At 44.0% G+C, this 25602-nt stretch overlaps 1 long non-coding RNA gene and 2 pseudogenes across 1 annotated transcript in view; 1 reads left to right on the plus strand and 2 right to left on the minus strand.

Annotated features, from left to right (window-relative positions):
• Nucleotides 1-25602, minus strand: part of LOC141055990 (uncharacterized) — a 303731-nt gene that overhangs the window by 172365 nt on the left and 105764 nt on the right. The gene's annotated exons all lie outside the window — the stretch shown is intronic.
• Nucleotides 9774-10501, plus strand: LOC141055997 (guanine nucleotide-binding protein G(q) subunit alpha-like; annotated as a pseudogene).
• LOC141055998 (bifunctional phosphoribosylaminoimidazole carboxylase/phosphoribosylaminoimidazole succinocarboxamide synthetase pseudogene) lies at nucleotides 16106-18746 on the minus strand (annotated as a pseudogene).

The raw sequence follows: 25602 nt of genomic DNA on the forward strand, positions 1-25602 counted from the left end.
GTTCAGGAAAGGTACATGTTGGCAGAGTGTTGGAGAGGAGCTTTCTATCTGGCCTGGAGGTTGGCCGCATTTCTGACCCAGAGGACACGGCCCGGAGGCAGGCATCCTTGTTTACCACGGACCGAGTTAAGTCTTGGAACTACAAGCCTCTGTGTCCTCCATTTATTCTTGCGCCAAGCCGCTCAGCACCACTACATCTGTGTACCATCCTTTACACTGCCCTGGGACATCAGCCCTGCCTGTGGAGGGCTATACCATCACTGCCGCTTCCCACCATCTGTCCCAGTGGATCTGTCTGCAGCGTCGGCTTAACACCTCCATTGCCGAGCACCACAGGTGGTGTCACGAACTATTCCAAGTCACTAACTTCATATACCGCCATTGACATGGGCACCCAGGGCCACAGTCTGGGTCACTGCTGCTGTGACACGATCCCCTGACACTGGCCCAGTACAGAGTACCATGCAGCCCTGGGAAGGTGACCCAGTAGCTTTTACAGTAACAAGTACTAAGGCTACAGAAGTAAGGATTACACCACATTTTTGTACTTATTTAGATGTAGTGATACCAAATTGGCTAATTCTTTTTCCTATTGGGTAAAATTTGGAGATTCAAATAAAATTGCAATAAATCTTGTATAATCCTTGCAGTTAGAAGGTATATGATGACCTCTGATGCCACAGACATGCCAGCTCAAGACGATGGTGATGCCAGATGCTGTGCTTTAGCCTTCAGAGATGTGGACAACACAGAAAACCCTATTGACCTGTGCAGTTTTGTCTTCTGTAAAGAGCTTGGTGAGGGAGGATTTGGACAAGTGTTGATTTATCCTCAGTGTTCCCCAATGTATTTTGCACCAGATACACTGGAGGGACATACATATTTATTGTAGTGATCCATTACACAGATTCATATAATATATGGCAGTTTGTTCTGATTTTTACCTCCGGTCATCTTGGCATCACACCCAGTCAGTGAGGAACTTGGGACTGTAAAAATAATAGCAAAGAATAAATGTAAAGAGGAAAAGGTGTACAGTGAATTAGAAATCCTGAAAATGGCCAGCGGGTGCCATTATTTGAACTGTCCTTGGTCGGAGTGGACATTAGAAATATACCAGAAGCTTTTCAGTGATCTGTGTGCGTGGCATCTGCCATTTACCATTTGTTCCTGCGTTTGCTTCTATAATGTTGCTAAAAGTCTCTTCAGAAGGGGGCTTGAACTCTCGTGCCACCTACAGGAAGGTGCAATCCTAATGGTCAATGTGCTACTCCCTATAGGTGGCGCTAGAGTTCTTGTTCTTACTCTCTGAAGAGACAACTTGCACATTTCCCCAAGGAGCATTGCAGCTTTAAAGTCTCCTCATACTGGCATGCTTACCATGTCACTCTCTGCTAGGAAAGATGTTACCCCTGGGATCCCCTTCTAAAATGTTCAGTGTTTTCATTTGGTTATTTTTCTGCTGCCAAGTATGAGCGTTTATGCATCTTACATAGTAATGCCTGCTGTGGACACTTGCTAATTAAGTAATTATTCAAAACAAATTAGTCCTTTCATCCTAGAAAACTTCTGATACATTCAGATCTGGCTTCGAGAGCGCATGTGTGCACACAAATTTATTTCTAAGTGCAATATTTTCAGAGTGTCTTGCCGGTTAAACATGGCATGTGGACAGGTCAGGAGACAGGCAAGGCTGGCCAGATATTTAAATAAAAAAGCTTCTTGTTAAATTGCACACTACTTAGCTGCTGCTTTCTTTTGCCTCTACTGCCCCTTTACACATTCTGTATACTCCACATCAGCCCCTCCATTCCCCCTCTCCCATGTACAGCACAGAGGCTGACATTTCTCAGTCACTCCAATCCATCCAGTGCACAAAACCTAGACAAATCAAGCAACCTGTTCATGTCTCCCTCTAGTCACTGGTGACATCTGATCTAACCCTTGGCCCCCTTCCACCATTATAAATAAAAACTCACCCTGCAGCACAGATATCCTGACAATCTTATAAACATTCAGTGCTCACCTTCTCCTTTCTTAGTGGTGCCCTCTGGAACTCACAGTCAACATGCAAACTCCTGCATATCCAAGATTTAAGTTAAACAAGTTGGTTTCAGTGGTAAATTAGGTATAAACATGTGATAATGATTTTAACTGACGATAAACCTCTCTGCTCTATCTGTAGGTGATTGACAAATCCAGATTTTTTTTAGGAACAAGCTGTGAAAAGTTTCCACACATCTAGAAGCAAAGTTATCCAATCACCATGATCATACATATAGAAGATGCCCATCTTTTCCCAGAAAGATATGAATTTGGAAAGGTTGGGAGAAATGGGTGTTGACCAAATAAGTGGTGAGTTGATAGCTATTGATAGTGTATGGTCATTCGTTCTTAGCAAATTCAGCTGGCTCTGACAGTGGTCTGGAGACAAATACCAATGCATGGGGCCAATTTTATTATTCCATAAAAATACCTATAGGTTGCACCATCTATTGTGCACCAAAAAGCAAATACCAAAAGACAAAATGATGAAGTTGGGCCTCCCAATACCTTATCACTGGACATAAGTAGTTGCCCTATTAATCTCTCAGTGGCTCTCAGAATACACATTAATGTGATTGCCATGTGGCAATCACAGCAACAGTTTTATTCACTATAGCAGCCACTGTCCCAACAGTAACATCTGATCTGTTTCCTGTAGGTTGGAATTCCCAAGGATGCAGTCAACAGGTGTGCATTATAGATATCTTTGGCTCTCGACTATTTACATGGTAGAGGGTTTATGCACAGTGACCTGAAGCCAGAGAATGTGTTGCTCATGGACAAAGGTAGTCATAAAATCAAGCTGAGTGCCTTTGCTTTGACCCAACTTGTAGGAAACTGTTGTCCATGTCACATTATCCTGTACATGAATACAGAGGACTAAGACATTCTTCAATCTTGAGCCCTACTATAGATAATTGTTCATGGGGAGGGGTCTTTGTTGCTTTGACTGGATATTTCCATTGGCTTAAAGCAATGGAAACTGACAATGTACCGAGTATACATCAACTAGAAGCAATGTCCAGACTGTAATCCACCTGCTCATTGGGAGAGGTTAAGAGAAGCCATAAACATGTAAGGCCAGGTCTTCTATCCATGATCCTCTTGTAGTCATCCAGTTTTGTCTTCAATTACCTCAATTTTCCCTGGAAAGTAAATGTCTTGGACCATGGCATCAACTTGGCAGTTAAGGTAAAGGAATTCGTAAAAGAATTTGGAGAACAAATAGCTTGAGCTTTTTTGCAACTTGCTGTACAGATTACTTTAGTGAGAATATCAGGTCTTATGTCAGCGTTTTTTTTCACAATATGTTTTCTGTTGTACATTATCTTGATTGGATATCCCAAGTTTGGCATTTTACCATCACCTCTGGGCTTGTTCTTTATAGTTTATGGAACAGCTTGAGTTTATGATCATGTGTTGCTTTCTGGGTTCTGTATTAAGTCTTGAGACAGAAGCCTGAAAGCCAATCATATTCATCCATACAGAAATCACACTGCTCTCGGATATAATGTGAACATTCTAAGACTTCATGGAGGGACATGTTGCCACGATCATTCTAACCAGATCCTGGTGATGGAACCTTCTGAGAAGTCCATGATTATTGAAACAGAAGCAGCTTTAACAAGCTAGTATTGCTTGAAACCTGTAATTTTTAATCTGAAAGTTTTGCAGAGAATTGACAATCCACAGAAGACTCCAATACTAAGGAGGTCTGTCGACAAGTTCATACAAATATATGACTTGTTCTGCCATCTTACTTAAAACTGTAAGCATCATTAACCTGGTCACATGATCATTTTATGCCAAGTTCACATGTGCAATATTCAGCCATTTGAAACAAGTATTCAGTTTAATGTATCCATAAGAAATAAAATAAATTAAAAGGATATGGTTGCATTTTAATCTAGCTTTTGAAGAAATCTACATTATACCTGCTTCTTTCTACTCGCTCTCCCAGCAACCTGTGACACTAGTCTACGTTTCATAGGCTTACTTTGGGATTCTTTTGCAATGACCACATGAGTCCAGAAAGGAGACCAGGAAATGCCATTGACAAACATGGATCCACTCAGCTTCCAGGATGACATGAGAAGGGTACACCACCATGTTTCAGGAGAATCATCTGCACCCAGAGAATTCTTAACGTGTTGATGTCAATTGCCAGTTTAGATGACATGATGTGACAAATATCACTATGGACCTAGCAACAGGTCATCCACGCAGACCAAACTCCTTTTCTTTACTCCGCCCTGTTCAAGGGATCTTAAAAAGGACCACAATCTGAATAGTGGTCTCACCTAGCAGACCCGAGCGGCCACTTCAGCTCATCCCACTTGCAGACTACGTGCCTTTCATGGACTCTGTCCCTGGGATGGTCTGAAAAGCACATGTCAGGAACACAAAGAGCAGGGTCATTTTTCTCAATTTAAGTTGTCAAGGAGGCCACAGCTCAATCCAGTTGCAGACCACCCTTTCTCCAGACTCTGCACTCTCCCCATAATGACCACTAAGGCTTGTAAATGGAAGCAGAACATTCAAAGAGGAACACTCAAGCCACAGACATCTGTAACATCTGACTCCTCTTCCTGTCCCAAGTAGGCCTTTCCAGCTCAGCCTCAGTATTTGGCTAGTTAGAGCTTCCCTCCCTCCAGATAGTTGGGGTCTTCCCTGACAATGCAGACCCTTGAAATGGGTTGCAAGTCTACATTATTGCACCAATATATTCAAGAGTTGTTTTGTTGCTTAACCATTTCAGGCAATTTACCCACTAATATCCCATTATCACCAATAGGAATCCACAGAACATTGCAGGTTAAATATAATTGTAAAAATATATTGCATCTAAATGTTAGAGCAAATAGTAAATCTAACTATAGTTTATTCTGCAGCAGGAAATCCAAATCATCCAGTGTCATTAGTAACAGCCTTCAGTATAAAGAACAAGGAGACTTGGAGGTGATTTGGCCCCACAGATCCTTGACCTCAATGTCAGTCTGTGTGATCACATGAAGAGACAGGATTTGCACAAGCCTCATACACTGAAGATCTGCAGGTAGTTTTCCAAGATGTTTGGAAAGACCTGCCTGACAAATGCCATCAAACACTGTGCGCAAACAAGTACCTAGAACTGGTGATGGCAGAGATTGGTCCCCAAATACTGATGCAATTAAGATTTCTCTTTTGTTCATTCATTTTTATAATAAGTGGATAAGAAATCATGAACACCAGTGTTTCTGGAGGCATTTTTCCCCCACAACACCTGAAGCCCAGGGTGGTGAAACGTGTCAAGGTGCTTGTCAGCGCCCCATCTTGTGTCTCTGGTGTCCATTACTACTGGCTGGAGGCTGGAGCACACACACAGCAGCGGCAATGTTTGTTCCCAGATGGTCCCAGAGAGTGAATGGTAGCAGCAGCAGCACTGGCAATGTTTGCTCCCAGTCCCAGATAGAGTGAGTGGGGTGGGAGTGTAGTAATACATCTCTGCCTCTGGTCTTAGATGGACATTATAAATTATAGATTTGCCTGGACTGTACATTGTATATTATAGATCTACTACCCGAGCATTATATATTATAGATCGTCTGTCCCTGGACATATATTGGAAATCTCCCTGGACATTATAAAATATTTTCTGGCGTACATGATTTTTTAACCCCTGAAAATCTTAAAAGCTAGGGGTCGTCTTGTATGCCAGAAGTTTTCTTATAGGGCAGGTGCGGAGCAATCTGCAGTCATTGTGTATGGTGGTGGTGGTGGGAAGATGGGGGAGGGAGTGGTCCCGATGACAAGGTGAGGGGACGCCTCACCAGGAAAGTGCAAGTATCCCCATTGTCTCATTATGGCAGCGGTGCTCTGTGCAGCTCTCTGCTAGGGTGGTGGCTCTGTAGCAAAGGGGGCTCCGCTGGCATTTTGTTAGAGCCCGGAGTCCTCTGAAGCTCCACTGGAGTGATGCAGTGGTCTCTAGGATAATGGCTACTGGGGCGGTGCATGCTCAGATTTAGATCTTGCCCCGAGATCTCAGGAGACTAGATCTGAATCTGAGCATGCGCCATCCCCAGGCAAATCCACAACGTGTACATATATCCTTATTGTAAAATCTGACACTGACCATACACCAATGACACAGATACCATTTTTTCAAGTATGTGTTTAACCATGGACGTATGAATAAGGCCTTTGTCAGAGACTGGGCAGTAATAGAATAAAATCAATATAGTAATCCTACAATGTCTGCTTAACATGTTATGGGGAGAGTTTATAGTTCAGTTAGTACATAGACACCAGACTTGTTCTTAACCAGTCAATATTTTGTCCACAACACTGCAGTTTCAAAAGAGGAAGACAGCGAGACAGGCAGCAACATCACATCAGAGAGCTCTTGACCTCGAGACAGAAGATCCTCAGATCCTGGTATTGTGACATAAGAATAATACCAATGAATAAATAATGTTCTTATTAAAAACGGAACCTGTCACGTTTTGTCGCTATAAGATGCGTCCACTGCCTTTAGGGGCTTATCTACAGCATTCTGTAAAGCTGTAGATACGAAGAACAAGTTATATTATACTTACCCGGGGGCGGTCTCGTCTGATGGGTGTTGCAGGTCTAGGTCCAGCGCCTCCCATCTACATGCGATGTCGTTATCCTCCTTGCTTTGTGCTGCGCTCTTGTGCTGGCGTACTGATCTGCCCTGTTGAGGGCAGAGCAAACGTACTGTAGTGCACAGGAGCTGGTAAAGGTCATAGAGGCAAAGCACCTGCGCACTGCAGGACTGTAATAATGTGCAGGTACTGATGTCACCACAGATCAGAGACAGCCCAATGGTTAAAGGGTTTATTTACAGGGGATAAATTCTCCATGCAGGGAGGAGCAGCTTGCCACTGCAGTCACCAGTGCTACACGCTCAGGACACTGTCTCTGCACTGTCAGGGGCAAAATCTGCTCTGGTCATGAAGGCTCCAGAGTCCACATATTCAACTACAGCTCTCACCATTGCTCTACTCTCAGCCTCTGTGCTCTGACAGGGAGTCCTCTCCCTGGGAGTATGGTGCTGCAAGCTGCTTTCCCCCTGGCACGTTCTGCTTTCATGCCCTCTGCCTTCACACCTTCCTGTCCAGTCCCCCTTCCTGTTCCTCTAACCATAGCAGTTACATGGGCCAGTATGTCTAGGGAAGAAAGTCTTCCCCTTGGCAAACCTGCTATCTGGCCACGTGGTTCTGGATAAGGAGTAGTGAAGGTAACCTCCTTTGGGCTCTTCTTACTCTGCCCTCAACAGTGCAGATCAGTACACCTGCGCAGTAGCATGACAAATCAAGGAAAATGACATCGCATGAAGATGGGAGGTGCCGGACCTGCGCACCCATCGGACCGGACCGCCCCTGGGTGAGTATAATAAAACATGTTTTTCTTATCTTTCAGGTCAGATCCGGGGCTTATCAAGAGCATTCTAGAATGCTGTAGATAAGCAATGTGTTGTAGTGACCACTGTGTCCACTAGGGGGCGCTATGTGGGTGTCCCAGGACGGGCCTACAGTCATATCCATTGTGGTAACAGGTATAGGATGCTGAAGGATTGTTATGCATCTCAAGGTGGGTGGCCTTGAGATAAAGGCTTGCTTATGTGCTGGTTAGCAGAGCTGATCTGTCATTCCAAGGTGTCAGGGAGAAGTGTTGTGAGTTCATTCTCTGGTTCACCATTTGTGAGTTCTCCTTCCAGACTCCCTCTGGTGGTAACAAGAGGTTGTGAGGCTGATTTAATCAGTGGAGATCTGCCACCTGAGAATGAGGACGACGATTGGACCACTGGAGTCTCAGATTTTATTTAAGACAGCCGACGCCCTATTCAGTTGCTGGTGATTCCTTCTGCTTGTCAGGTCTTGGTTCTCAGCTCTGTTCCAGTCAGCTCAAGCTATGTTTCTCTGTTAATGTTCACACTTGATTTTGATGGTCTATTCAGTTTGTGGTCAGCCAGCCCCGGTTTGGGCTGTGCTGAATTTCCACTCTTATTTATCTTTATTTGCCAATTCGCTTTTTGTCCCTCATTAGAATGGCCTCTTTTTGCTCTGTCTCAGAATATTTCAGAGTGCTGATAAAGTGGGAGAAGTCTAGTGACTTCAGGGTTAATTTTGCTATCAGAAGTATTGGACATTATTTTTGTAGGGTTTTTTGCAGATTGCAGACAGTCTTTTTCCTTTCCTCTCCTTTCTAGTTAGTTTGGGCCCCATCACTTGCTCAGCCTATTTTCCTGCCTGTGTTGGTGTTTTCATCTTGTTTCACCGTCAATACATGTGGGGGCTATCTAATCCTTTGGGGTCTGCTCTGGGGCAGTTAGTTTTCCCTTTTCTTGCTTTAGGCTTATTTAGTCCTCCGGCCGTGCCGAGGCGTCTAGGTTTATCGTAGGCACGCTCCACGGCTGCTGCTAGTTGTGTGGTAGGATCAGGAATCTGCAATCTGCATAGTTACCAACCTCTCTGGCTTTTCTGGGCTTAGCTTGGTTTGTTTTTTTCTCTTCAGTGACCCATTCATAACAGAGAAGCCTTCAGATGATTGATGAGATGGGCGGGATCAATCATGTACAAATCCACCCAGGGGTGTGTTTAAGAGTGTCACAAAGTATATGTGCATGAATGCTTGAAGGACCTGTGATGAGTTCATAGCCATGTGACCCGCTGGGTGCGGCTATGGACCATATAAGGTAACCAGAGTAGGTCACATGGGAGAGAGCATGGATCTGATTGAGCCATGTGGAAGGTCCTGGCAGGCCTAGGTGGAGGAAGGTGTGCTACCTTCCTAAAGACCACGTGGTGAGGCTGCTGACCCGGTGAGGCCTGGGTATATTGGCTGTATGCGAGGAGGGATAAGCCTCCTGTGTTTGCTGAGGCTCCAGGACTGAGCCTGAAACAATGGACACTTATACTTGCTTTCGCATGAGCTAAAGGCTATTCCTTATGTTATGTGCTGGGTTATGGAGCAATAAACCCTATGAACTTTTAATGGAGCGTGCCTCCTGATTGACTCCGGTGGCTCCTGAGCGAGTTAAATCCCTACAGCACCGAAAGGCAGTGGCCACAGCTAATAGTGGCAAAACAAGGTGACAGGTTCCTTTTTACTCCACACGCTTTAAATGCATCACTGTCCCCATTCTGGCACACAATCTAAATATCCTATTAGTAGGTCTTTGTGTGGGTTTCCTATCACACTCCAAACACTGAGAGAACAAACTCTGCACATCTGTCATCCTCTGTGGGATTTGAACCCCAATCCTATAAAGTTGTTGCGCTGATCACTGAGTGCCTATATACAGTGGTAAGCACTAAGCCACCGTTACAGTGCTAGCCACAGAGCCACTGTGCTACCGTAATACCTATACAAGAATGTTTTTTGCTGGCAGCATTGTGTATTAGCTCTGTGGACATCATATGCATTAAACATCTGTTTAATTGATTTGAGGAATATTGATATCCTATCCTTACAAAAGGCAATCAATATTGACATCAGCACTGATCAGTTGACTGAAGGAGTTGTATAGTTTCATGGAATAAGGACTGCTATTTTACCATACTCATACACTTTGTTCCAATGTACTTATTATAAGGGATCTCCAGTCTCATCTGTCTGCCTCCCCCCAATCTGCACAGCAATCCCCCTTCTTACAAGGAGAAGCAGGTCTGTGACTTGCAGGGTGGGGGTCTGTCTCTTTCCAGCACCACTAGCAGTTAGCAGACATGACTCTGGAGTCCATCATGGTGTGCTGCCTCAGAGAGGAGGCCAAGGAAGCTCGGAGGATCAGTGACGAGACAGGCAGCTCCGCCAAGACAAGAGGGACACCCGCCGGGAGCAGATAAGGATTATCCATGGATCTGTCTACTCTGATGAATAGGGGCTTCACTAAGCTTGTGTACCAGAACATTCACTGCAATGCAAGCTATGATTTGGGCAAGGGAGACCCTTAAAATTCCATACAAGTAGCAACACAACAAGGGCCATGCATTGTTATTTCGGGAAGTTGATATTGAGAAGGTGTGCTCATTTGAGATCCCTTATGTAGATGCAGTGAAATTTTTATGGAATGACCCTGGCATACAAGAATGCTATGATAGGAGATGGGATCATCAACTGATTCCACAAATAATTATCCAAATGACCTGGACTGTATTGCAGATCATGATATCTACCTTCAACAACTTGTGCTCTGAGTAAGAGTGCCCACAAGAGGAGTCATCAAATCCATTTGATTTACAAAGTGTCATCTTCAGAATGGTAGACGTAGGAGGGCAGCAATGAGAAGGAAGAAGTGGATACACCTCCATAATGTTTCTTGCAGTTCTTAGTGAATATGATCAGGTGCTCATGGAGTCTGATAATGAGAACCGGATGGAAGAGCGCCAAGCACCATTTAGGATCATCATCACATCCGTGGTTTCAGAATTCTTCACTCATCCTATCCTTATAATAGGCTATCAATTTTGACATCAGCATTGATCAGTTGACTAAAGGAGTTGTAGCGCTTCATGGAATAAGGACTGCTATTTTACCATACTTATACACTATGTTCCAATTTATTTATTTAAAGGCAGTCTGCAGGACTGAACCCCTCCAAGCGTTCTATATGTGCATGTGTGGCGCCCCTGAGGCTTCATTCGCCACAGAGGTACTGCACCTTCTCCTAAGGTGTAGTGCCCCACCATCCAGGTAGGCTGGGAACTCCTTTCTGCATTCCAACACCTGCACCCCACACACAGGATAGTTCAGCAGGGACCCCATCCATGCTTTATGCTGGATTGGTCAAAGGGTGCCTTTTGTGGTCCCTGGCTTCATAACACGAGAGGTGCTGGGGAGGCGGGTGGAGTTAGATATAAAAAAAAGAGTGGGAAGAGTGAAAGTTAGTGGTTAGTTGGTTAGAGGAGAGAGAAGATGGGTGTCTGAGGGACATCCTGCAGCAGGTCACAGTGATCTGGGCTGCTGGCACAAGAAATACCAGAGAAAGAGACTGATCTGGTTGATAACCTAACCTTCCATAAGAAAGAGAACAGATCGGAACGAAGGAGAACAGAAGAACGGTGGGAAGCAGGTTGAGAAAGAGAACACTTCCAGTCCAGAGAGCACAGAGGCCAGGGCCCGGTCCCCGAGGTTAATTGGATCTTTATGTCCGGCAACAGACACCAGAGGAGTAGTGAGCCGCTAACGCCTTGCTCCCATCATAGACTTGGGACACAACAGCAACTGAATATAGAGCCGGGACGCAGTGAGGAGTCCCCAAAGCAGGCTACAGCTGTCTGTCATACAAGTAAAGACTAGGAACACCTAGAGAGGCATTCCAGGGTAACAAAGTACTGGAGTGCTACGCAACTAAAGGTGCATTGGAGGAGTCGTTCAGTAAGGTACATGATGGCGGAGTGTTGAAGGGAGAATCCTATCCTGCCTGGAGGTTGGCTGGAGCCCTGACCTAGAGAACACAGTACGGAGGCAGGCAGTTGTGTGAACTGCAAACAGTGAGTAAAGCTTTGGAACTGTATACTCGTGTACTCCAGTTATTCCCACACCACTACACCTGGGTACCAGCATCCATACCATTCTGTGCCTCTCCTCATCCATTGCACCTACACTGCCCTGGGACTACAGCTCCACCTGTGGGGAGCTTTACCATCTCTGCTCCACCACACCATCAGTCCCAGCGGATCTGTATGCAGCGTTGGCTTACCATCTTACTTGCCAAACACCACGGGTGGTGTCATGAATAGTGTTGAGCATTCCGATACCGCAAGTATCGGCCGATACTTGCTGTATCGAAATTCCGATACCGACTTCCGATATTTTTTCAATATCGGAAGTCGGCATCGGAATCGGAAGTTCAAAGTTGATTCACAGCCGAAATGACGTCATCATGATGCGCTGTCATTTCGGGCCTGCCGGTGGTCTGTGCAAGCATCGTCCGATGGGACACTACACACAGCAATGGCATAAAGTGAGACTAGGGACTTTTTTTTTTTTTAAGTGGCGGAGGAATACAGTGCAGAAGGATACCTACCTTCCATCATTGGATTCCTGCAGCCCGTAGAGAACGGCAGCATCAGCTGATGATGCTGTTCTCTACCCAAGATCGTCGTGGGACACACTCGTGGACTGCTTCAGATCGTGGGTGAGTATTTTTGTGGTTTGTTATGTTAATATTTATTCCGTAAAAGACAATGGCTTCGGGGAACAATGTGACAAGTATTGGTAAGTATGTTACTCTATGTAGTATGTCCAGTATGTCCAGTATGTCCAGTATGTCCAGTATGTCCAGTATGTATTGTATGTAGTATGTATTGTATGTAGTATGTAGCATGTAGCAAGCATGCAAGCATGCAGCATGCAGCACGCAGTATGTAGCATATATGTAGTATGTATGTTGCATGTAGTATATATGTAGTATGCATGTTGCATGCATGTAGTATATGTAGTATGTATTGTATGTAGTATGTATTGTATGTAGTATGTATTGTATGTAGTATGTATTGTATGTAGTATGTATTGTATGTAGTATGTATTGTATGTAGCATGTAGCAAGCATGCAAGCATGCAGCATGCAGCATGCAGCATGTAGCATGCAGTATGTAGCATATATGTAGTATGTATGTTGCATGTAGTATATATGTTGCATGCATGTTGCATGCATGTAGTATATGTAGTATGTATGTTGCATGTAGTATATGTAGTATGCATGTTGCATGCATGTAGTATATATGTAGTATGTATGTTGCATGTAGTATATATGTAGTATGAGTGTAGCATGTATGTAGTATGCATGTTGTATGTATGTAGCATGTAATTTTTTTTTTTTTTTTTTACATTCAACACATTAGCCGGATGATGGGACTACTACTGTCCCATCATTGGCTAATGTGTCAATCACTGTCATGGTAGCAGGCATCGCCCGATGGGACTTGTAGTCCCATCGGACGATGCCTGCACAGACCCCCGAAGCCTGCACAGCCCACCGGCAGGCCGGCACAGCCCACCGGAGCCTGCACAGACCACCGGCAGGCCGGCACAGACCACCAGAGCCTGCACAGACCCCCTGGCAGGCCGGCACAGCCCCCCGAAAGGCCTGTACAGACCCCAGAGAGGCTGTACAAGGCAAAAACAGGGTTTTTATTATTCCGATACCGGAAGTCCCATAGACTTGAATGGGACTTCCGATTCCGATACTTTTTTTTAAAGATCGGCCGATCCATTCCGATACGATACTTTGAAGTATCAGACGGTATCGCTCAACTTTAGTCATGAACTATTCATATAAACTTTAACACCATTAACATCACCACCATTGATATTAGGCGCCCAGGGCCATGGACCAGGTCACCTCTGCTGTGACATTCCCGCCTTGACGCCAGCCCGGTACAGAGTACCACGCTGCCCTGGTTGTGCGAGGGCGACCCACATGTAGCTCTTTTAAAGACAAACTCAGTTAACACCTTTGTATGGTCAGCCCCTTTCTCCCTTTATTTAGTAATCAGCATTTCATTTGATATATAAATTATGCCTAACGACTGTGGTGGATCTTAACCTTCTATCACTCCAGCTCTATTTCCCGCAGAGTGCTACCTGCTTTTGCTTCACTGACAGCCTCTATGATGTGTTTTATTCTGGAAAAAAGAGCTGCAAGTTGATCAGGAAGAGGTGGCGCCGAGCGGGTATAGAGCTGGAGCAACAGATCTACTACCTCATTTGAATATGTATGCAAACCGATTTCAGATGAATAGACTGAACGTGTAAAAATATTGCTTGAAGTATCTTTGAAAGAGCTACATGGGCATACACATAGATCCGGCCTCATTCATTACCTAGCAGCTTTTTTTTCTTCAGTTGCTACAAGTACCGCATTTGCTAGATCACGGCAAAAACCCAAGTGTCGCACATGTCTGCAAGTCCCATAGGGAATGAATGAGGCTGAATGCAGTGCTACCACAAGTGATCTGTTACATGGCAAATGTAGAAAAACTACCAGATCTGCTGCTTAATGCAAAAATCACTGATTTGACAGTAGCCCAAGTCACTGACGACAGGGTCTGCATTACTCATGCTCACCAATGGGGGAGGCAGCACTAAACGTGCCTAGGGCAGCACAAACAATACGGCCCTGGCAGGAAGATGTGTGTAAGGGTAAATCAATTTATTTACTTTGTTCTATGTTCAGCTAAGCAAATCCTTAACACAATTTTTATTCAATAGCTATTGGAAACATACCTCAAATTTATCTGACCAACTCAGCTGAAGAATTCAAAGATGGTTAACCATTTTCTGTGACGTTAAAAGGACAACCCATTACACATTCTGGGAAGGACTTGGAAAAGCTCCATGAGAAGTGAGTGAACAGTAGGAAACGTTGAAAAGACATGTCCAGCTTCTAGGTGCAGTTACTAATTTATTGCTGTTTTAATACATATTCCAGTATATCACAGCAAGCAGACGCCTCTTGCCAGCCTGTGTGTTTTGACTCTTATGAAGTCTTAGTCCAAGAGGCAAAATGCATAGGATGGCAGTAGGGGTCTGTGTGTTGCACTATTGCATATATTGAAACAGCAAATGCTCAACTGCACCAAGAAGCTGGACCTGACTTTTCCACTAACAATTGTACACCAAGAGGTAGCGATTGCCTGTGCTTCTGGTCAGGATGGTCTGAATTGGGAATTGAGGATTAGTACTGAGGACAATGACATGTGGCTTGAATAGTAGGAATTGTGTGCTTACTTGTGAGGTAGTCACTAGCACTAACGTATTTTCTCTCTAGATTTCATCAACCTTTGGTGATTGCAAAAGAGGCAAGAGCTATTTTACCAAATGGCACAAGAAAACCTTTGAAGATCGAGAACTTGCTGAAACTTACATCAACCATAAACATCAGCAAGAAGGAATTTCCCATCTGAAGTTGAAATATAATATTGGGAGAAAAAGGAGAAAGCACAAAATAAGTCTCACCTCCAGGCACAGGCAGCCCTGCCACCCATTTTTATAGGAGTGGAGATAAGCAATGATGCATTATGGAAGATGTTTATTCAATTAGTTTTAGTTATCACTACCATTGAGAGTGTAAGTTAACTAACTTGTCTGTCTAGTTCCACAGATCTACAGCGATTAAGAGGAGAAAGTAGCCAGAAGAAAGAAGACCAAGAAGATGAAGTGGAAGAAGGAATCAATCCAGGAGAGCAACTTGATAAAGATGATTCAAGAAGCTTCTGGAACAGTACCCAATTAGAGTAAAAGAGCCCTTCTCATCACTAACCATGGAGGTGAGCACAGAACAGAATTTGAAATTCAGGATTATACTTCATGCAGCACTATGGGAACACCCCCCATCTTCTACTAATGGCTGCACCATACACAAGAAGCATTTTCTACCATCTCCCTTTTGTCTCCACTTCCTCAAGTGACATTTCCCAAGTGAATGCATTTGTCTTGGTTGAAAGCAATGCTAAATTTGAGAAAAACAACCAAAACACTAGTTGTGAACATAGTCCAAGTGGTGGAAGAACATTTCTGTTTTGGGTTATTTATTTTGTCTTCCATACAAATTACCATGAAAAGGATGTTCCTTAACATATTTCCCAGGAAAATCCATTTCAGTTTCATTTTTGTATGTTTTATTGTGTGCCTGTAAAAATGGTATAGGACTGACTACATTGTTCATAGCTGTGACCTGGGAGTCTGAAATGCTTCCAAGGGTATTCCCCATGATGATACCATGTAGTTTGAACACTGTTCCTAATGATTTCAGATTTTTTTTAGGCCCCAAAATCACCCGAGGGGGGTTGGGGTGGGAGGTCGTGGCACAAGTGCTTACTTTTCCCCATTTTCCCATAGACTTACATTGAGCTCATTACACGGGTTTATCGGGTATACCAATTTGCTGGATCCAACCAATGAGTACCCGAGCTTTTTAGTGCTCGCCCATCACTAGGGCTTATCTGAATACCATTAGCGGTTTCCAAATAGCTGCATCGGAAACCTGGAGCACTCCCATTTATCAGTGGTTAGGCGCTGCAGCTGCATGTGTTGCGGCTGTGTGACAGTCACATCACATGCCTGGAGAGACCAACACACAGGCAGTCTCATCAGGTCCTTTGTGTTCAGACATGTCCCTCAGTTCATGTGGGATGCCATAATTAGCACAGATTGCTTAATCTTTTCACAGTGGACTAGGTCAGAAATTTACCTCATCAACAACAATCCATTCTTGGCTATGACTAGGTCACCAGTAACTCCACTGTCTGCAACCCAGTTTCTTTTGACTTTGTGGTAAGTCTGTTCATCCTTCTGCTGGGTCTGATCACCTGAGGGCCATAGATGCCAAGAGTCATTATCAATCACATCAGCAAAGACCATTTCTTTTTTGGTCACATCCACACCAAACTCAATCTTCATATTCACTCGGGTGCAGTCTTGTGCTGACCATGTTTTTTCCAGAATTTCAAAGATGGCCACTGTGGAATGGTTCATGATGTCCATCTCTGCCTGGCCAATCACAAGGCCAGCACAGTTTAGTTGCAATCAGCTGATCTTCAGACCATTGAGAGTCTTTATTGGCATCATCCTTGAAAGACAGCTATATGTTATGAATGAGTCACCGAGGAGGAAAACACAAAAACAAGCTAAGCCACAGAAAACCAGAGAGGTTGGTAGCTTAGCGGGTTGCAGCTCCCTCATCCTAGCCACACAACTAGCAGCAGCAGTGGAGCGTACCTACGATGATCCTAGATGCCTCGTCACAGCCGGAGACCTAAATAAGCCTAATGCAAGAAAAGGGGAAATCTAAACTGCCCCAGAGGAAACCCTAAAACAAGAGACAGCCCCCAAACATGTTTTGTTGGTAAGACAAGATGAAAACACAAACACAGATAGAAAAATAGGCTGAGCAAATGATGGGGCCCACACCAACTAGAAAGGACAGGAAAGGAAAGATGCTGTCTGCAATCACGTACAAAACCCTGCCAAAAAATGTCCAGCACTTTCTGATAACAAAAACCCTGAAGTCGCTAGACTTCAATTTCCTATATCAGCACTCTGGTATATTCTGATGACAGAGCAAAAAGACCAATCTGATCAGGGACAAAAATCAAACTGGCATAAACAGATATAAGAATGGAAATTCAGCACAGCCCCAGCACGGGCTGGCTGACCACAAAAACTGAGTAAACCAGACCAAATCTCATGTGAAGAAATAGCAGAGCACACTTAGCTTGAGAACGCAGGAACAGAACTGGAAACCAGAGCCTCAGGGCAGGAGAAAAATCACCAGCACAAAATTAGGGAGTCGGCTGACTTAAATCCACTCAAACTCCTGATGTCCACTGTTATGAGTCACCGAAGGAGGAAAAAACCAAAATACAAGCCAAGTCCAGAAAACCGGAGAGGTTGGTAGCTATCGAATTGCAGTCCCCTGATCCTATCCACAACAACTAACAGTAGCCGTGGGGGGTTCCTACGATGCCCTAGACCCCTCAATCACAGCCGGAGAACTAAATAGGCCTAAAGAAAGAAAAGGGAAATCTAAACTGCCCCAGAGCAGACCCCAAAGCAATAGGCAGCCCCAACATATAATGACAGTGAAGCAAGATGAAAACACTAACACAGATAGAAAGATAGGTTGAGCAAACGATGGGGCCCAAGCTAACTAAAAAGGACAGGATAGAAAAGCTGCTGTCTGCAATCCGTAAAAAACCCTACCAAAAAAATGTGCCAACCGTCTGATAGGAAAAAACAGGCCCTGAAGTCGCTAGGACTTCAAAAAGACTATCAGCACTCATGTAAATTCTGAAGACAGAGTAAAGAGACAAACTGATCAGAGACAAAAATGGAACTCCGCACACCCCCGACTGGGGATGGCTGAACTCCAAAAAACAAGGTAAACAAAACTAATAAGTTCAATAGCAGAGCAAAAGCTTATCTTTGGGCAGCAGGAATCAGACTGGTCTCCAAGAATCCAGCAGAGAAATCACCAGCAACTCAGAAGGGCGTCGGCTGCCTTATATCCAGTCAGAATTTCCTGTTACCCAGTCATCTACAGATCAGGTGTTTGGTAATCAGCCTCACTACCTTCCTTCACCAGAAGAGGGAGTTCATCAGACAGACATCGACGGTGAAGGGGAAAATGAACTCACAACAGTCCACTCACAGTCCTCCTCCTCATGTGGCAGGTCTCTGCCATTTAGAACAGATTCATTACCTACTGCCACCACTAGAGGGAGCTCAAATGGAGAACTCACGACTCCTCTGTCAACACAGCCAGCTCCACCACCCTCACCAGAAGCCAGAGGTAAACCAGAAAATGAGTTCACATCAGCTATACTTTAGGAGGATAAAATGTATATCCTTCTGGTACCCCCAGGATTTCTATTCAGGAATGAACTGGTGGCTATTCTCTTGCACATCCACTCTATAGGGATCATCTCACAGAGTGGCAATGAACCAGTTGCACAGTACTTAGCCACAAATGCTATCTTGATACCAGATTCTTGTAGCAGTTTGAATATGCAGCTGGTGGTCTTGATGGAGATGGAGGCTTTCCTCTCAATGTGGTCCTTCCTGGCTGCATTGCCCGCTGTGATCTGGTCCTTGGACTGCATGAGGACAAAGCCAGGGTAATTCAGGAGCTCATACAGCTAGTAAGTTTTACCTTCATGCAGCTTCTTGCCCAGTCTCAACTCATGTGTGTCCATGATCATATATGTCTATGTTAAGCTATTACACTGAAGGTCACTTGTCTGACCAAAACCTTTACTACTGTGTACTACTCCTGGAATTAATTGTCACCATAATACCAAGCTGAGTGCCATTTTTTACTAGATTATATGCCAACTTGTCAACTCAGACTAAGGCCTCTTTCACACATCAGTATTTCATCAGTATTAGCATGCCAAAACCAGGAATGTCTCCAAAATAAGGAACAGGAGTCAGTCTTTCAATTATATTTTTTTCTCGGTAAGTTCCATTCCTGGCTTTGGCATACAAACACTGATGCAAAATACTGACCAAACACTGACGTGTGAATGAGCCTGAACTTGGCAGTTGATGAAGAATTGGTAATAGAGGCAGGACAGCCAACAGCTTTAATTTATGATAAAAACAGAACCTGAATCTTGAGACAGAAGTCTACGGTTCTGATTGTGTGATGCTTTATGCATGGATCAATCTTGCATCAGAAGTGGAAATTTTCTAAGACTCCTTGGAATTACAACCATTATGGACATCCATGACATGTCACTGAATACTGCAATACTAAATCTTTCCACTGGGAGCACTGCAGAACAATGGAACACTCAGGCCATGTGCACATGATGCATTTTTCCAGCAGATCCGCAGCAGATTTTACCGGACAGAAACGCTGCAGAGCCGCAAAGTGATTTACAGTACAATGTAAGGCTAAGTGCACACGGTGATTTTCTTCCAACGGATTTTTTCCGCACAGATTTTAAGAAATCCGCAGGTCTAATGACCTGCATTTTTCCTGCGGATTTCTTCCATTTTTATTGCGGTTTTCCACTGCAGATTTGGAGAATGGAGCAGGTGGAAAACCACACAAGTAGTGACATGCTGTTTTCTTTGGATCGCACAAAAAACGCGCGGAAAAAACGCAGCGTGTGCACAGCGGTTTTTTTTTTTTTAATTGATTTACATTGTACTGTAATCACTTCGCGGATCTGCAGCGTTTCTGCCCGGTAAAATCTGCTGCTGATCCGCAGGTAAAATGCATCGTGTGCACATAGCCTAAATCAATTAAAAATAAATTTTATTTCTATAGCGCCGACATATTCCGCAGCACTTTACATTTCAGAGGGGACTTATATAGTAGACATTACAGCATAATAATCACAGATCATAACCGATACCAAGAGGAATGAGGGCCCTGCTCGCAAGCTTACAGTCTATGAGGGAAAAAAAGGGAGACACGAAAGGTGGGTGGTAACAATTGAAAAAAAAAAAAAAAAAACGCTGTGCACACACTGTGGTTTTTTCCATGCGGTCTTTGTGTGGTCCAAAAAAAATGCAGCATGTCACTTCTTCCATAACTCCATTTCCTCCTTTCGAACTATTGACAGGAAGAAAAATGCATTTTTTCCACATGAACCAGTTTTGTCCACACCTCAAACAGATGCTGTTGCAAGGCCCAAATGGTTGCAGTAGTTGCAGGAAAGCTTGAAAGCCATACTTCCACATGCTGCATCAAGAACACAGAATGGAGACGACATATGAATCTACATTCATGAAAGGGGCTCTAGTGAGGATTAAACTGCCAGGAAGAATGGACCTTGGGAAAGTAACTGGGAAGGTCCCTTTGAGATTGAAACCATGGGACAAGTTATGATTCTTGTTCAACAAGCATCTAATATGGTTAAAATTACCCACAGACAATAAAGTGTGGGTACATGTTGATCAATGCAAGTTGTATATTGCAGAATGATACTGCATTTATTTTAGGAAGAAATGGATTCCAATAAGAGCTGGAATATGACACATCCTGTCTTTGATGGATTTGATTCAACACCAATCCTACAGAAGACATTTCTCAGGAAAAGCTATTTGATGGGAATCACATTTCTGTTTCTCTATACTATTTCAACTGATCTATGCAGAAAATCTTTTGCATCATGGAATAAATACTAGTGAAGTGAATGAACCTTGTCAAAAACTCTACATTCACAAAGTCCAAGAGGATCTAGTCTGCAATACCTAATAGATGAAGACATACCAGACAATTCAGCAGATATTACTGGAAACATTTGCATGGGTTATGGTGTAAAATGCTGTATTGAGCTACACTTCATTCACGACACTGGCATAATATTACATGCTACCACAGGACCCAAGACTAAGTTCACACAGTTACAAGAGATTACATACACACTAATAAGACAGGCACATGGGAATGCAGTCCTACAGAGGTGTTTTACTGGAATATAGAAATAAGAGATTAAGAGGAATCTGTGTGGTCAGGTGATATTACAAATGATGTGATCACAAAAGGGAAAGTTGCAACACCCAAAACAGATGTGGTTAAGGACACAATTTTGGGAAAATTTTGGATTCTTCATTACAGAAGGAGATGAAGATTGGGTGAAAACATGGAACTTCCAGATAACCAGTAGCTGTAGTGTGGCGCCCCTGAGGCTCAGTCGCCAGAGGTACTGCACCTTCTTTTAAGGTGTAGTGCTCCACCATCCAGGTAAGGTGGGAACTCCTTTCCACAGTCCAACTCTCACACCCCACACAGGGTAGTTCTGCACAAACACATTGCGGCTCAGTGCTTAGAGAGTAGCAGGGCACCTCTGGTGGTTCCCTGCAAGGAACACTGGATGTGCTGGGAGGTGGGTGGAGTTAAGATACATAAAAGAGGGAAAGTGTAGGATTAAAGGTTCAGTCTGACAGAGGGACAGTGAGGAAGGAAGCAACTCAGGAGGAGTGGGGATCCCTGGAAAAGGGATGGAGGAAGGAGTGCTGCATCTGCCTCAGTGATCTGAGCCAGCTGGCACGGGAAAGAAACAGAAGGAGAAAGACGTAGAACTGCAACCTAAGCTTCCATTAGAAAGAACAGTGCGGAACGAAGGAGTAGGAGAACAGAGAGGAGACGTGGATTGGAAGAGGAACCCTGCCTATTAGTTTCTCAGCGGAAGGCCGGGTCCCGCTCCCCGAGGTTGTATGGACACTTATGGTTCTGCAGCAGACACCGGTGGAGTAGTTGGCTGTAAATTCACTACTCCCATCTAAGACTTGGGGCACAACAGCAACTGAATAGAGAGCCAGGACTCTGGAGAAAGGAGTCCCCGATAGAGGCTACAGCTGTCTGCCATGCGAGTAGAGTTGTTAAGAACATCTGACAGGAGGAACTTCAGAGTACCACAGTACTGGAGATCTTCACACTTAAAGGCGCTATAGAGGAGTCGTTCAGGAAAGGTACATGTTGGTGGAGTGTTGGAGAGGAGCTTTCTATCTGGCCTGGAGGTTGGCAGAGTCTCTGACCCCGAGGACATGGCCTGAGGCAGGCATCCTTGTGTACCGCAGACCGAGTAAAGCCTTGGAACTACAAGCCTCGGTGTCCTCCATTCATTCTTGCGCCAACCTGCTCAGCACCACTACATCTGGGTACCATCCTTTACACTGCCTGCACCTTCCCATTACAACTATACTGCCCTGGGACATCAGCCCTGCCTGTGGAGGGCTATACCATCACTGCTGCATCCCAACATCTATCCCAGAGGATGTGCCTGCAGCGTTGGCTTAACACCTCCATTGCTGAGCACTGCAGGTGGCGTCACAAACTGTTCCATTTCACTAACTTCATATACCGCCATTGACTTGGGCTCCCAGGGCCACGGTCTGGGTAACCGCTGCTGTGACATGTTCCCCTGACACTGTTCCGGTACCGAGTACCCCGCAGCCCTGGGAGGGTGACCCAGTAGTCTTTACAGTAACAAATACTAAGGCTCCAGAAGTAAGGATTACACCACATTTTTGTACTTATTCAGTTGTAGTGATACCAAATAGGGTAATTTTATTTCTTATTGGGTAAAATTTGGAGATTCAAATAATATTTTAATAAATCTTGTATAATCCCTGCAGTTAGAAGGTATATGATGATCTCTGATTCCGCAGACATGCCAGATCTAGACAATGGTGATGCCAGATGCTGTGCTTTACCCTTCAGAGATGTGGACAACACAAAACCCTATTGACCTGTGCAGTTTTGACTTCTGTAAAGAGCTTGGTGAGGGAGGATTTGGACAAGTGTTGATTTATCCTCAGTGTTCCCCAATGTATCCTGCACCAGATACACTGGAGGGACATACATATTCATTGTAGTGATCCATTACACAGATTCATATAATATATGGCAGTTCTGATCTGTTGTGATTTTTACCTCAGGTCATCTTGGCCTCACACCCAGTCAGTGAGGAACTCGTGGCTGTAAAAATAATAAAGAATAAATGTAAGGAGGAAAAGGTGTACAGTGAATTAGAAATCCTGAAAATGGCCACCGGGTGCTGTTATTTGATCTGTCCTTGGTCTGAGTTGACATTAGAAATATACCAGAAGGTTTTCAGTGATCTGTGTGCGTGGCATCTACTACTATGGAGCCGAGTTCCTGGGCATTATTAGGACTTCATTAGCAATGGTATGGTATATCTCTTTGCAGTATGGGCTTTTTATGGTGTTTGCTACAGCCATTGTGTCTGGAGATTACTCTATTGTAGAGCTCATATTTGGGCATTTACTATAACAAAGCACTGCATATTATATATCTTTTTTATGTAACCATATGTTAATTGTATGTTTATATGCCATGCTGCATGCATATATAGTCCTGATAAAGGCCTTTGCGGTGTGTCCTCTTCATGGCAATCTTGCTGCTATTTCACGCTGGTTTTAGTGATTTTTTTCAATAAAGTATATACCTTGTTTATTATATTATATTGTGGGATCTCTTTTTCCTGCTGTGTGATATGTGGGATTTGTTGTGTATCATTGGTTGAAGTGCCCTATTTATCTTAATTGGACTATTGTTGTTATATTAGTGTTTGCTGTTTTTTAACAGATTGTCCAGCAATGGATTTTTTGGCCAAGGAACAGACTTGACGTTCTAAAGCTGTGAATTTATATAAGGAAGATGCTGTGTACGTTTCCCAGGATGCCTCTACGTCTAATAAGGAACTCATGCTCAAATATAAAAATGCCCTTCATAAAAAGACTAAGACCTGGTGGAATCGAGCAGCTTTGGAAAATTATTTGGGTAAAAAAATTATCCCCAGGGGATTGAGGGTTCAGCTTTACCCTACTTTTGATTTGAATAATGATGATTTAATTACCAGATGGGTGAGTACGGCATCTAATTGTTCGCTGGACTTTATTAAAATCATCATAGAACACAATACTTTATCCCTTAAAGTGCTGGATGATGATTTGGAGGGTATTTATAAAACATTAACAAGTAGTATGACCAAGGATTCCCTTGAAGTATGGCTCAAGGATTTGGGCATAGAAGTGGATAAATGGGAGGATGAAGTCAGTAAAGGGAAACTCAAAAAATTAAGGGATACTAAAGATTATGACATGAATAAAGTATACCGTTGGCAGCATAAGAAGTCTGATGGTGGTTCTACACAGATCTCAGGAAGTTTCTGATGCATCTAGTGCATCAGGCAGTGAAAGCAGTTGGTCCTATAATGGAGCAATAACAGAGGGATTTCCAGTTAAGAAGTGGAGCAAAACAATAATATCCAGAGATGTTTAATAGGATACAAAGATCTAGGAAATCCAGGGATCATTTGAAGGTGATTAATTTATCTTCACACCCCTTAACATCAATACAAGTTGAGCTCTTAGAAAAAGGTCTTACCTTTTCTCCTACCTCTCATTTAGATGCCTTTACTGCCATAAAGGATCTCCACTAGAGTTGAGCGACTTTTGGTTTTTTAGGGTCGCGTTTCGTGAAACCCGACTTTTCCAAAAGTCGGGTCGAGCAAGATCGTCCGATTATAGGGAAAAGTCGGGGTCGTCCCGAAACAAGAAACCCAATGTAAGTCAATAGGGAATAAAAGTCGGCAGTGAGAGGAGGACAGGAAACACACCTACAGTGCCCATTTGAATGCCAAAAGCATCAATTCTTCTTACTTAAGCGTGTCAACCTTAATTAACTTCATAATACAAGTTACGCACTGAAAAATGGGGGTTATTTGGCTAAAGTTGTGGGGGGGAGGGCTGGCTGCAGGTTTTCATGTGCCCTGGGCGAAAGAGCGCCCCTTTAACACATACCACAACTCATCATGCTCCGATACGGCAGAGAAATAGCGGTATAGTACAATGAAAAATACCTCACTTTTTACATCTCATGACGAGGCCCATCTATTTCTCCATACAGAATCATTGGTCCCATATAATGTTTGAAACAGTATATGATGAGCTCCACATAATGCTACAGTATATGTTGGTCCCCATGGATGAAGCTCCACTGTCTTATGGGCCCAAATAATGCTCCAAACATAATGGGCCCCATTTCTAATGCTCTAGTGTATAATGGGCCCTGTAAATGCTGCTCCAGTGTCTGATGTCCACCTTTGGAATGTTCCAGTGTATGGTGGGCCCCATCTATCATTCTCCAGAGTATAGTGCTCCCCAAAAATTGCTGTCCCAACATTGAAAACAATCAAATAAGTCTCCTCGCTAGGGAATCCCTGTACTTGTCTGGACAGGTGCTGTAGCTTGCTTAACAGCTCACCAGCCGTTCTCACGCCCAGTATGGATTGCACGTGATTGCACAAAGGTTAGAAAGGGTACCGTATCCCCGGATAACATGTATGGATAGCGTACACATTCAAAATATATGTCTCAGGAGGCAGGCTCAGACGGTGTTAGGTCCAGTATGGATTTGACGGCCCAGATTACACAGCGGAGGAGCAGGGAGAGGTAAAGATTGCAAATGCTGGGGCCCTGCCCAAGCAAGGGGGGCCCACTCGTGGGCGTCGGTACTGGCACTGGGCCCCTCATAGTACAGCGGTGTGTCTGACGGCGGGTGTGCACCAC

This window comes from Dendrobates tinctorius, unplaced genomic scaffold (genome assembly GCF_039654945.1).
Source record: "Dendrobates tinctorius isolate UK_male_01 unplaced genomic scaffold, ASM3965494v1 ptg000193l, whole genome shotgun sequence".
NCBI lineage: Eukaryota > Metazoa > Chordata > Amphibia > Anura > Dendrobatidae > Dendrobates > Dendrobates tinctorius.